Raw genomic sequence first — 11,926 nt, 5'->3', positions numbered from 1 at the left:
GTGGTGGCATCTGCAGGGGTTGCAGATGTCCCAGGTTGCTTGAGCAACCTGATCCAGTGGGAAGTGTCTCTACCCATAGCAGGAGAGCTAGATCTGGATGGGCTTTAAGATCCCTCCCAACCCAAACCGTTCTGTAATTTTAAGAGCAGCAGGGACCCCCTGAGGGGGCCGGAAAAGAGGAGGAGGGCGAGGATGGGAGGGCGGAACGGAGAGTAACAGGAACGGTCTCACTGAGGACCCGGCAGCGCCCGGGGGCGGAGCTGACACTAAGGAGGGGGGTGGGCGGAAATGGAGGCGTGGCCACGGGAAGAGCCCACCGGTGATTGGTCACTGGTTGAAGGGGCGTGGAACCTTATCGCGATGCCTGCTGGGAGTTGTAGTTCAAATTGACACCTTCGCGCGGCGGCCCCCGCGGGCTCGGGACTCCGGCGGGCGGGGCTCGGGAAGGAGCACACGTGTCCAGGGCGGGGCCGGCGCGGTCACGTGATGTTTGGGTGCCGGCGGCACGGCGCAGCCTCGCGGCGAGTGGGGGGCGCGGCGGCAGGTGAGGGGCGCGAGGCCGGGGGGGACACGGGGGACAGGGGGAGGGGACAGGGCTGTGACGGGAGAGCAGGGGGTGTGACACGTGGGAACGCGGGGGCGAGGGGGGTGTGACATGCGGGGACGGGGCGTAACGGGGTGTGACATGGCGGGACAGGTGTGTGGCAGGCAGAGTTTGGGGGTGGCACGGGGTGTGACAAGGGGGACCGGGGTGTGACACGGTGTGATATGGGGGAACGGGGGGTGTGAGAGGGTGAGACATGGCGGGACAGGAGTGTGGCAGAGGGGGTGGCAGGGGAGTATAGGGGTGACATGGGGTGTACAAGGGGAGGGGAGAGAGATGTGATATAGGGGACAAGAGTGTGACATGGGACACGGTGTGACATGGACATGGGGACTGGGGGCTCACGGGGGAACAAGGGTGTGTGACATGAGGGGACAGGGGATGTGACATGGTGTGATATGGAGGAACAGGGGATATGAGAGGGATGTGACATGGGGAGGGGAGAGAGGTGTGACATAGGGGACAAGAGTGTGACATGGGACACGGTGTGACATGGACATGGGGACTGGGGGCTCACGGGGGAACAAGGGTGTGTGACATGAGGGGACAGGGGATGTGACATGGTGTGATATGGAGGAACAGGGGATATGAGAGGGATGTGACATGGGGAGGGGAGAGAGGTGTGACATAGGGGACAAGAGTGTGACATGGGACACGGTGTGACATGGACATAGGGACCAGGGGGTGATGGGGGGCAAGAGTGTGTGACATGGAGGGGACAGGGATGTGACATGTGGGGGGACAGGGTGTGTGACATGGAGATGGGGTATAAGAGGGGTGACATGAGGGATGGGGGTGTGACATGGGGTGTGCCTTGGGGACAGGGGGCTTGACATGGGGAGTGACATGAGGGGACAGGGGGTGTGACATGGTGTGATATGGGGGAACAGGGAGTGTGAGAGGGGTGTGACATGGGGGGACAGGAGTGTGGCAGAGGGGGTGGCAGGGGAGTATGGGGATGACATGGGATGTGACATGGGGATGGGAGAAAGGTGTGATATAGGGGACAAGAGTGTGACATGGGACACGGTGTGACATGGACATGGGGATTGGGGGGCCATGAGGGGACAAAGGTGTGTGACATGGACGGGACAGGGATGTGACATGGGGGGACAGGGTGTGTGACATGGAGATGGGGTATAAGAGGGGTGTGACATGGGGGACAGGTGTGTGGAATGGGACATGGTGTGATATGAGGGGACAAGGGTTTGTGACATGGAGGGGACGGAGATGTGACATGGGGGGGACAGGGCGTGTGACATGGGGAAGGGGTATAAGAGGAGTGACATGAGGGACAAGGGTGTGACATGGAGTGTGCTTTGGGGACAGGGTGCATAACGTGGGGTGTGACATGAAGGGACAGGGGGTGTGACATGGTGTGATATTGGGGAACAGGGGATGTGAGAGGGGTGTGACATGGGGAGAGGAGAGAGGTGTGATATATGGGGCAGGAGTGTGACATGGGACACGGTGTGACATGGACATGGGGACTGGGGGGCCATGGGGGGACAAAGGTGTGTGACATGGGGGGGACAGGGATGTGACATGGGGGGACAGGGTGTGTGGCATGGGGATAGGATATAAGAGGAGTGACATGAGGGATGGGGGTGTGACATGGGGTGTGCCTTGGGGACAGGGGGCTTGACGTGGGGTGTGACATGAAGGGGCAGGGGGTGTGACACGGTGTGATATGGGGAACGGGGGGCGTGAGAGGGGTGTGACATAAGGGGACAGGAGCGTGGCAGAGGGGGTGGCAGGGGAGTATAGGGGTGACATGGGGTGTACAAGGGAAGGGGAGAGAGATGTGATATAGGGGACAAGAGTGTGACATGGGACATGGTGTGACATGGGACACAGTGTGACATGGACGTGGGGACTGGAGGCTCATGAGGGAACAAGGGTGTGTGACATGGAGGGGACAGGGATGTGACATGGGGGGACAGGGTGTGTGACATGGAGATGGGGTATAAGAGGGGTGACATGAGGGATGGGGGTGTGACATGGGGTGTGCCTTGGGGACAGGGGGCTTGACGTGGGGTGTGACATGAAGGGGCAGGAGGTGTGACACGGTGTGATATGGGGGAACAGGGGGCGTGAGAGGGGTGTGACATGGGGGGACATGAGCGTGGCAGAGGGGGTGGCAGGGGAGTATAGGGGTGACATGAAGTGTACAAGGGCAGGGGAGAGAGGTTTGATGTAAGGGACAAGATTGTGACATGGGACATGGTGTGACATGGACATGGGGACCGGGAGCTCACGGGGGAACAAGGATGTGTGCCATGGAGGGGACAGGGATGTGACATGGCGGGGACAGGGTGTGTGACATGGAGATGGGGTATAAGAGGGGTGTGACATGGGGGACAGGTGTGTGGAATGGGACACGGTGTGATATGGGATGTGACATGGGCATGGGGGGACAAGGGTTTGTGTCACGGAGGGGACAAGGATGTGACATGGGGGGTCAGGGTGTGTGACATGGGGAAGGGGTATAAAAGGAGTGACATGAGGGACAAGGGTGTGACATGGAGCGTGCTTTGGGGACAGGGTGCATAACATGGGGTGTGACATGAGGGGACAGGGGGTGTGACATGGTGTGATATGGGGGAACAGGGGATGTGAGAGGGGTTTGACATGGGGAGGGGAGAGAGGTGTGACATAGGGGACAAGAGTGTGACATGGGACACGGTGTGACATGGACATAGGGACCAGGGGGTGATGGGGGGCAAGAGTGTGTGACATGGAGGGGACAGGTATGTGACATGAGGGGGACAGGGATGTGACATGGGGATGGAGTGTAAGAGGAGTGGCATGAGGGATGGGGATGTGACACAGTATGACATGGGGTAACAGGGGGTGTGAGAGGGGTGTGACATGAGGGGACAGGAGTGTGACAGAGAGGGTGGCAGGGTAGTATAGGGGTGACATGGGGTCACCGGGGGTCACATGCAATGTGGCATGGGGGACTGGTGGTGACGTGGGGAACATGGGGGACAGGAGCGTGATATGGGGGATGGGGGTGTGACATGGGGTGACTGGGCGTGAGAGGGACGTGACATGGTGTGACATGAGGGTGACAGGTGTGTGACATGGGGAGGGGACAGAGGTGTGACATGGGTGAAGAGAGGGTATGGCATGGGGTGTGGCATGAGGGACAGAGGTGTGACAAGGTGTGACAAGGGAGGATGGGATGTGTAACATGGGGGCAAGAGGTGCAACAGGGGTGTGACGTGTGGGAATGGGGGGACAGGGATGTGACACAGTGTGACATGGGGGACAGGGATGTGACACAGTGTGACATGGGGGGACAGGGGTGTGGCAGGGATGGGGCAGGGATGTGACAGGAATGTGACATGGGTGACAGGGGATGTGACATCAAGGGGACAGAGGTGTGGTAGGGATGGGGCAGAGGGAGTACCAGGGGGTGTGAAAGGGGTGTGACGTGGGGGGACAAGGGTGTGGCAGGGATGTGACTGGGGGTAAGGGATTGACATGGTGTGACAGGGTGTGGCATGGGGGAACATGAGATGTGACTGGGATGAGGGAGGGGTGTTGGAAAGGGAGTGGCCTAGGGTGTGACAAGAGTGCGACATGGGACAGGGAGTGGCATGGTGTGACAGGGGCATGACATGGGGGAGAAAGGGTGTAGAAGAGTTGTGACAGGGGACAGGGAGCGGCACAGTGTGATGATGGGTTGTGACATGAGGGGACAGGCAATATGACAGGGATGTAATAGGGAGACAACAGGGAGTGACATGGTGTGACAGCGGTGTGAGATGGGGTGTGACATGGTGGGGACAGGGGTGTGATGTGGTGTGACAAGGGTGTGATGAGTTGGGACGGGGTAGCAAGTGGGGACAGGGGTGTGACTAGAGGTAAAGGGGGTGACAGAGGTAAGGGGGTGACACAATGTGACAGCGATGACGAGGTAATAGGATGACAAGGGGTGATGTGGTTTGATGGGGGTAGAGGGGTGTGACAGGGGTGTGACGAGGGTGTGACCAGGTGTGGCAGGGGGGTAACACAGCGTGACAGGGGTGTGATGGGGTGACAGGGGTGTGACCATGTGTAACAAGGGGTGATGGGGTCCACAGAAGTGTAATGGGGGCATGACAAGGGTGGTAGGGTGGTGATGGGGGTTATGACAGCAGGTGCGACAGGGGTGAGGCAGGGGAAACATGGTTTGACACAGTGTGACATGAGTGTGATGGATGTGAAGGGAGAGTGGCAGAGGGTGTGCTGGGTGTGACATGGATGTGACAGAAATAGGTGTGATAGGGTGACAGGGTGTGATGGGTGTGGCAGGGTGTGACGGGATAATAGGAGGTGTGACTGGGGTGTGACAGGGAGGTCTTTAGGTAACACAATGTGACAGTAGGAGTGACAGGATTTGACAGGGGTGTGACAGAGGGTGACAGCAGGTGTGACAGTGGTGTGACACAGTGTGACAGGGGTGAGATGGGGCAATGGTGGGTCAACAAGGCTGTGATAGGGGAGTGACGGGGTAACACGGTGTGATGGGGGTGACAGGGATGTAACAGAGGGGTGACCTGGCACAGGGTTTGTGTGGCTATAGGGACAAGATTGACATGGTACAGGGTGTGTTTGTGCCTGTGGGGACAGGATTGACCTGGCACAGGGTGTGTGTGTGGCGACAGGGACAGGGTTGACCTGGCACAGTGTGACTGTGCCTGTGGGGACAGGGCTGTCCTGGCACACGGTGTGTGTGTGGCTACAGGGACAGGGCTGTCCTGGCACAGTGTGATTGTGCCTGTGGGGACAGGGTTGACCTGGCACAGGCTGTATGTGTGCCCTTGGGGACAGGATTGACCTGGCACAGGGTGATTGTGCCCATGGGGACAGCACTGTCCTGCCACAGTGTGAGTGTGCCCATGGGGACAGGGCTGGCCTGACACAAGGTAGGGGTGTGTACCCATGGGGACAGGGCTTACCTGGCAAGCTGTGAGCAAGGAGAGAGACTCGTTCCAATTGTTTTTCTACACTTCCAAAGACTGTGCTTGTGTCCCGTGTGGCTGTTGAGCGTGCACGTGTATGAGGTCCCCACTCCACTACCTGCAGTCACTTCAACACATGATTGTTTGACAGTGAAAACTTGATGTGCCAACCTCCAGTGTGATGGCAACATTGGGAACTGCTGTGTGACCTGTCTTGTAGTTAAATAACAGGTTTTGGCTCAGTTTTAACCTCACACATGTTATAATGGTGTTTATTTATGATCTTTTTTCTTCCAGGCTAATTCTGGAATCGTTAGCCTTAAATGAGTCAGAGAGATGGACTTGCAAGTGCTTTTGGGAAAATACAGGAGAGCAAATGAAACTACTTTTAAATCTATAAAGCACCTGCAAGAGTCCTTGGCTGACTTTGTGGAAACTTTTTTTGTTGCGTTTGTACTTCCAAATGTTCATGGTTTGAAGCTTTTAATAAAAGCTCACCCTGTCTGCATGGTACAATTAACCTGCAGCATCTGGCGCTGGCGTGGACTTCACTGGGGAACTCTTGTGTTTCCACTGAACTGTTCAGTGTCTTTGTGTTCATATCAAAAAGCAGAAGGCTTGGAGACCTGAAAGCTGTCATTCTTCTTCCATCACACCAAATATGCTCTGCAAAACCTCTGATTGTTTGCATATGAAATATTCTGTGACATTTGCAGCTCAAGCGTTCCTCCTGTCTGAGAGCGCCACGTAAACAAGCGGTCGTTTGTTTGCAAACCCAGGGTAAGACATGCGTGGGGTGGTGGCCTGAAGTTTTGTTCTTCATGCTTCATCCTGCTCAATCTTACATTTTTCCTGGATTTGTCATGCATTAGGCTGGACTAATCTAAGAGTTTTTTTTCTGTTTTCCTCCTTTTTACTTCATCCAACAGCAGTGAGGTTCAAGTTTTATCCAGCATTTACCCCTTTTTACAGGCTTGTATTTCCCTTTGCAGTGGGGCTGTGAATATGCAATGCTCTATCCGTCCTTGTTGGTTTTTGTATTGCCTTGATCCAGGAATCAATGCAGATGGTTCAGATCTTTAAATCACCAATGACTCAGGCCAGATGCTATCTGGCCCCTTTGCACCGTCCTGCTCTGCTGTCTTCTCCAGCTGTGATGGAGAAGATATTTAGAGGAAATTTAGATGAGATATCCAGAAGGATTTTTTTACTGTAAGGGTGGTGAAGCACTGGCCCAGGTCACCCAGAGAAGTCATGGATGCCCCATCCCTGGAGGTGTTCAGGGTCAGGTTGGATGAGGCTTTGAGCAACCTGATCCAGTGGGATCCCTGCCCATGGCCTGGGAGTTGGAACTTGATGAGTATGATGAGGGGTAGTTGCTTGATTCAAAGGCGTTTTGCAGTATAATGCTGTGCTGCTGTGGTTTTGCTGGTATCCAAGCTTGCTTCTTGTGTGATGACTGCAAGTTATTTATCATAGGTTGGCTGCAGAGATTGGTAGAACAGAGATTTAGGTAAGAAAGTCTTACTCCCATCCTCTTTTGTGGAAGAAACCTTGTTCCTTTTCTCACAACTTCTTGATTTTTGAGTTTGAGGTTCTCTAAATTTATTTTAAACTTCTTGTCATTTGCCTTTCACCACACAGCTCTTCTATATGACCAGGTCTCCCAGCCAACATGATGCCTGCTCTGAGGGTGGAGGAGAAATAATACTTTTGTGTTTTGATAAATTCACATGTCGATATTATAGCACTTAAAATCTAATGCAAAAAAATAGAAAAAGTAGGCAAGCTGAAAATGAATGAGTCTGTGCTTCCCCATGCTTATAAATATGTATCAAATGGTATTTTGAATTGCTGGTTCTTCTGGGAATTCAGGGATGTTTAAATAGCAAGTGTGAAAGGGTAAATAATATCAAGATAAAAATAATACTTTCGATTCCCTGCCTGTACCATAAACACATTCTGCTAGATGAAAATGGAAAGGACTTTTAGGAAATCTAATTTACTTTTCCTGCCTTTGTTATCTGCCTTCCTACAGTTGAGTTAGTTTGGGCAGTGGGGTGGGTAGGTGCCTGTTGCTTGGCTTTTTATGGAACTTCTGAGGGTGGCTGGTGGTGCAGGGGACTGTGGAAACACCTGAGGGCTTTGTGTGGGCAGGAGAAGCCTCTGCACGTTTCATGTGGGGTTAGAGCCATCATCATCAGGGTGAAGGCTGCTTGGACTGGAAAGGACTTGTGCATCCAGGTCTGATCCCCATGAGACCAGATGGATGGATGGAGGACCAGGTCCTTGCACTGGGATGTGGTTGGTGGTGTCTCCCCGGACCATAAGAGCAGCTGCGTTTGCCTACAGCGTGATCCATTTGGTCTAAATTTCATCTAGATATTTAAGCATAAGCTTAACTCACAAAATGAAGCATCAAGTCCCTGCATGCCGGCATACGCTGGGGAAATATTGCAAACCTTGTCCTCCAGCAGCATCACCAACACTTCAGATTGAGTTTTATTCTTTTGCAGCATTCTTTTTGACATGTGCAAATTCAAAACCTGGCCACAAACTTGTGCTGGCGTTGCCAGCAGCAGCATTAAGTGTTGCAAGGACGAAGGGAAGCTCATACCCATCACTTGCGTGCCCGAAAAACTACGTATAGAATTCATACTGTCACCCTGCTGCAAGGCAGCACGTGTCCTTTTGCTGTCAGGAAGGTTATTTGTGGTTTTTAATAATACCCTGTGTTTCCAAAGGAATGTGGTTGAGATAAGAATCTTAAACTCTGGTTTTTTGTTCCTGCTTGCCTTGCAGATGATGGTATGGAAGATGAAAATAATGTAAAAGAGTTAAATTAATCTGATTTAACACTTGCAGGGAGGTTTCTATTTAAAACTCTTCTTTTTCTTCGTAGTGTCACTAGTCAGGAAATTCAGTAGGCAGGTGCCATCTCTTTTGTTGCAGTGCATGGGCATGTCCCTGCTTTTCAATGTTTCAGATGATGGAAAAAATTACATTTAGCTAAAAAAAAGGGGGCGGATGGATTATTTTGTTTTTCTATATCTATTTAACTTGTAGCACCATTAGAAAGCAATGGTTGCGTTGGGTGATCAGATGCTTTATAAAATTTATTCTGAAAATGGGTACAAAATACAGAAGAAACCATGAATACTGCATTCAGTTTTGGGCCCCTTGCTACAAGTAGGACATTGAGGTGTTGGAGCATGTCCAGAGAAGGGCACTGAAGCTGGTGGAGGCGTAGGAGAACAAATCTTATGAAGAGAGGCTGAGGGAATTGGGGTTGTTTAGCCTGCAGAAAAGGAGGCTAGGGGGAGACCTCCTATCTGAAAGGAGCTTGTAGTGAAGTGGGTGTTTGTCTCTTCTCCCAAGTGACAGGTGATAAGCCAAGAGGACGTGGCCTCAAGTTGCACCAGGAGAGGTTCAGATGGGACCTGAGGAACTATGTCTTCACTGAAAGGGTTGTCAAGCATTGGAAGGGGCTGCCCAGGGAATTGTTTGAGTCTGCATCCCTGGAAGTATTTAAAAGACAGATAGATGAAGTGCTCAGGGTTATGGTTTACTAGTGGATAGGTACAGTTGGATTCAATTATCTCAGATGTCTTTTCTAACCAAACGTTTCTACGATTCTATGACTTGATGATATCAAAGGTCTTTTCCAACCAAGTGATTCGGTGATTCTATGATTCTATGAAATGATCTATCAGAAGGAATTTATCTTACTCTGCTGGGATGCAGAGCTGTAGGGAGAAGCTCTCCCAAGGGCAGCTTAGGCACGTTGGCTACTCATCTGCAGGGATGCTGCAAGCAAAATCTGCAAAACATTTTCCAGTTTCTCCTTGAATGAAGTTGAACATGGACGTGATACGTATACTTACCTTTTTTTAAAGTAAATTCACTTTTTTTTTTTAAAGTAAAGGCTTGTATTGGGTAAGGCTGTGATTTCTTTGCTATCTCTGTAATCTCTTCCCTAAATAAAAGCAGAAAATAACTGCAAAAATGGTTTATGCTTTTCATTGTGTAGCGTTCGTTCTGCTCTTGTTCTGCTGTCACTCTTGCTGCAAAACCACACATTGCAAAAATGTGATTTTTTTTTGACATTGTTGGGGACTTTATTTGTCCTTCTTTCCCTCCTGCATATGTTTATTTTGATTGTAGTCTTGAAGAACGTGGCCATGTATTATTTCCCCTCGCCCCATAAGACTCCTCCATCATCTGCTGCATGGAGTAAAGGACTGCAGGAGACAACCATGCTGTAGAATTTTATTCCAACCCTGCTGTGTTGTAGGCGGCCGCAGTCCTTATTTCTGTAAAACAAAACTTTTATAAGAGACTTGGATCATGCTCATTGCTGAAGCCTGTTGCTTTTTTTTTTCTTTTTTTCCAGTTTATAACGAATCTTCTTGTGATGCTTCTGCGTGGAGGAGGGAGTTACCTCCTTCATTTCTCTGCATGTGAAAAAGAGGCAGATTTAGAGGTGTTGTGACCCAAATTTTTGAATTAACCCATTTCTTTGCTGTGTGAGATGCCAGGGACTCGAATATGGTATAAGGGAAACCCCAAACTTGCTATTCATGGCTGCTTATTGAAAAATCTCATATAAGCAGATTGCTCTGGAGCTCTGTGCTGAAGGCATATACAAGCCATGAACACTGTTTTTCTTAATTTTTCTTTTATTTTCCCCTGAAATTACCTTATTTATCTAACAGCATGGGATGTCTCTTCACTATGATCACAGTCTGCACACAGCAGCGCTCACTGTGCAGCTCATGCACTCCAATTTTAGGGTGTCTTAAGGAATAAAAGTCCCCCCCGCCTGGCTGTTTGGGGAAGACTTGGATGATGTCTCACTAGATTTGTGAGCTCTGCAATGGTGGCTTAGGGTTTACACAAAAAAAAAAAACCTGCAGGAAAAGTCCAGTCTGAGCTCTACAAAGGTAGAGGTTTTAATTCAAAAAACTCATGCTTTCCGTCAGAATTTCCTCATCTAACTTAATCCTTGGTAGACAACTGGTATTGAAATTTTCAATCTGAATAGTTAGTTTGGAAAACATTAGCAGCTAAAAGAAATGACTTTTTTTTTTTTTCTTTTATCAGAGGGAGCAGTGGTTGCAACAAACTGCAGGTAATTGCAATTATGTTTGAGCTGAACTGCTAGCAAATGCTTTGCAGCATCCTATGTCTCAGCCTGGAGATGTTTGTTATGCTCTGAATTCTTCTGATTTTGGAGAGAGGATTAAAAATGCTGTCGTGCACCTGTTTGGTGATGGGGAAGGTTGATGAGGCGGCAGGAACTGTGCTGACTTGCAGGGTAACGCCGTGTTTGATATACATGACATATTTTCTTCATTTGCCGTTTATTGTAATTTCATCTGCCTGGAAACAGGAGCTGCAGACGGGGATCCCTTGAGTTTGTGTCATGTTGCTGTTGCTTCTGTCGAAGCATCCCCTTTCCAACACGTGGGCTTGATTTTTTTGAAGGGGGATAATGGAAATTATTTGCTTACAATGCTGGTTGTGTACAGGCACTGTTCAGCATCCGCTGATGATTGAAATGCCCTCTTTGTTGCTTCTATTTGCCGTGGAAGCAAACTTTTTTTTCCTTTAATAGTAATTGCTACAACAACTTGAAGTTGACTCCAGTGAATTACATTGTTTCTTCTCAGATAATAAAACAAAATAAAAAACCCCTTGTGCCTGTATGAGTAGGTGCTGTGGATTAGGACATAAATCAATCTATATTGTTTTTTACCATCTTCCATGTACCTGCATCTGTCTGTCGGGATCTGCAGACCTTGAGATTTTCCTTCTTGCAAAGTGAGGCAAGAACTAAACCTTAATGCAGCTTCTGACTTTTTTTCCCCCCAATAAACATCTGACTTATCAATTTACTTACGAAGATGATCAGAGGGCTGGAGTATCTCTGCTATGAAGACAGGCTGAGAGAGTTGGGGTTGTTATCCTGGATTAGAGAAAGCTCTGAGAAGACCTTATGGCGACCTTCTAGTACCTGAAGTGGGCCTGCAGGAAGCCTGGGGAGGGACTTTTTCCAAGGGTGTGGAGTGATGGATTGAGGGGGAATGGCTTTAAATTGAAAGGGGGAAAACTTGGATTGGACATTAGGAAGAAATTCTTCACAGTGAGGGTGGTGAGGCTCTGGAACAGGTTGTCCAGGGAAGTTGTGTGTGCCCCATCCCTGGAAGTGTTCAAGGTCAGGTTGGATGGGGCCTTGAGCAATCTGGTCTAATAGGAGGTGTCCTTGCCCATGGCAGGTGTGTTGGAACTGGATGATCTTTGAGGTTATTTCCAACCCAAACCATTCTATGACTCTATATGATTCTGTGATTTATGATCCTTTCTGACA

The 11,926-nt window shown here is 50.2% G+C and overlaps 1 protein-coding gene across 5 annotated transcripts in view; it reads left to right on the top strand.

The window, feature by feature from the left end:
* The first annotated feature begins 462 nt into the window (after positions 1–462).
* TSNARE1 (t-SNARE domain containing 1) overlaps positions 463–11,926 on the top strand; it is a 519,305-nt gene continuing 507,841 nt past the window's right edge. For 3 of the 5 annotated variants that reach the window (XM_069854776.1, XM_069854771.1, XM_069854777.1), the window contains exon 1: positions 476–544. The gene's annotated coding sequence lies outside the window, so the exon portion shown is untranslated. Of the gene's footprint in view, positions 545–11,926 lie in introns of all 5 variants that reach the window. The other 2 variants (XM_069854772.1, XM_069854773.1) reach the window with 2 other exon arrangements.

This window comes from Phaenicophaeus curvirostris, chromosome 3 (assembly GCF_032191515.1).
Source record: "Phaenicophaeus curvirostris isolate KB17595 chromosome 3, BPBGC_Pcur_1.0, whole genome shotgun sequence".
In the NCBI taxonomy this organism is placed as follows: Eukaryota; Metazoa; Chordata; class Aves; order Cuculiformes; family Cuculidae; genus Phaenicophaeus; species Phaenicophaeus curvirostris.
The sequence above is the reverse complement of the archived record's forward strand: the minus strand, read 5'-3'. Positions and strand labels throughout refer to the sequence as shown.